Source organism: Diachasmimorpha longicaudata, unplaced genomic scaffold, assembly GCF_034640455.1.
Source record: "Diachasmimorpha longicaudata isolate KC_UGA_2023 unplaced genomic scaffold, iyDiaLong2 ctg00000298.1, whole genome shotgun sequence".
Lineage (NCBI taxonomy): Eukaryota > Metazoa > Arthropoda > Insecta > Hymenoptera > Braconidae > Diachasmimorpha > Diachasmimorpha longicaudata.
In genome coordinates, this window is record NW_026974070.1 from 1 (window position 1) to 2,500 (window position 2,500).

A 2,500-nucleotide genomic window follows, 5' to 3' on the forward strand; every position below is an offset into this window, starting at 1 on the left:
ACTCACGTGTGATATAATAGCATCACAGAATTTTTAATTGAAAAAAATTATATTCATATATAATTGAATGCATAAAATTAAACTAAATTCTATATAACTAATTTATAATTTATCAAGTAACCGATATTATTAATTTTTATTGATGACTTGAAACGTTGATGCTATTTTTGTTGGTATGCAAAAATAGCATCACAGAATTTTTAATTAAAAAAAATATATATTCATATATAATTGAATGCATAAAATTAAACTAAATTCTATACAACTATTTTATAGTTTATCAAGTAACCGATATTATTAATTTTCAATGATGTCTTGGAACGTTGATGCTATTTTTGTTGGTATGCAAAAATAGCATCACAGAATTTTTAATTGAAAAAAATTATATTCATATATAATTGAATGCATAAAATTAAACTAAATTCTATATAACTAATTTATAATTTATCAAGTAACCGATATTATTAATTTTTAGTGATGACTTGAAACGTTGATCCTATTTTTGTTGGTATGCAAAAATAGCATCACAGAATTTTTAATTGAAAAAAATATATATTCATATATAATTGAATGCATAAAATTAAACTAAATTCTATACAACTAATTTATATTTTATCAGGTAACCGATATTATTAATTTTCAATGATGTCTTGGAACGTTGATGCTATTTTTGTTGGTATGCAAAAATAGCATCACAGAATTTTTAATTGAAAAAAATTATATTCATATATAATTGAATGCATAAAATTAAACTAAATTCTATACAACTAATTTATAATTTATCAGGTAACCGATATTATTAATTTTTAGTGATGACTTGAAAAGTTGATGCTATTTTTGTTGGTATGCAAAAATAGCATCACAGAATTTTTAATTGAAAAAAATATATATTCATATATAATTGAATGCATAAAATTAAACTAAATTCTATACAACTAATTTATATTTTATCAAGTAACCGATATTATTAATTTTCAATGATGTCTTGGAACGTTGATGCTATTTTTGTTGGTATGCAAAAATAGCATCACAGAATTTTTAATTGAAAAAAATATATATTCAGATATAATTGAATGCATAAAATTAAACTAAATTCTATACAACTAATTTATATTTTATCAAGTAACCGATATTATTAATTTTCAATGATGTCTTGGAACGTTGATGCTATTTTTGTTGGTATGCAAAAATAGCATCACAGAATTTTTAATTGAAAAAAATATATATTCATATATAATTGAATGCATAAAATAAAACTAAATTCTATACAACTAATTTATATTTTATCAAGTAACCGATATTATTAATTTTCAATGATGTCTTGGAACGTTGATCCTATTTTTGTTGGTATGCAAAAATAGCATCACAGAATTTTTCATTGAAAAAAATATATATTCATATATAATTGAATGCCTAAAATAAAAATAAATTCTATGCAACTAATTTATATTTTATCAAGTAACCGATATTATTAATTTTCAATGATGTCTTGGAACGTTGATCCTATTTTTGTTGGTATGCAAAAATAGCATCACAGAATTTTTCATTGAAAAAAATATATATTCATATATAATTGAATGCCTAAAATAAAAATAAATTCTATGTAACTAATTTATAATTTATCAAGTAACCGATATTATTAATTTTCAATAATGTCTTGGAACGTTGATGCTATTTTTGTTGGTATGCAAAAATAGCATCACAGAATTTTTCATTGAAAAAAATATATATTCATATATAATTGAATGCCTAAAATAAAAATAAATTCTATGTAACTAATTTATAATTTATCAAGTAACCGATATTATTAATTTTTAATGATGACTTGAAACGTTGATGCTATTTTTGTTGGTATGCAAAAATAGCATCACAGAATTTTTCATTGAAAAAAATATATATTCATATATAATTGAATGCCTAAAATAAAAATAAATTCTATGTAACTAATTTATAATTTATCAAGTAACCGATATTATTAATTTTCAATGATGTCTTGGAACGTTGATCCTATTTTTGTTGGTATGCAAAAATAGCATCACAGAATTTTTCATTGAAAAAAATATATATTCATATATAATTGAATGCCTAAAATAAAAATAAATTCTATGTAACTAATTTATAATTTATCAAGTAACCGATATTATTAATTTTCAATAATGTCTTGGAACGTTGATGCTATTTTTGTTGGTATGCAAAAATAGCATCACAGAATTTTTCATTGAAAAAAATATATATTCATATATAATTGAATGCCTAAAATAAAAATAAATTCTATGTAACTAATTTATAATTTATCAAGTAACCGATATTATTAATTTTTAATGATGACTTGAAACGTTGATGCTATTTTTGTTGGTATGCAAAAATAGCATCACAGAATTTTTAATTGAAAAAAATATATATTCATATATTTAAATGTACAAAATTAAAATAAAACCTGTATAACTGATGTATAAATTATCAAGTAACCGATATTATTAATTTTTAATGATGACTTAAA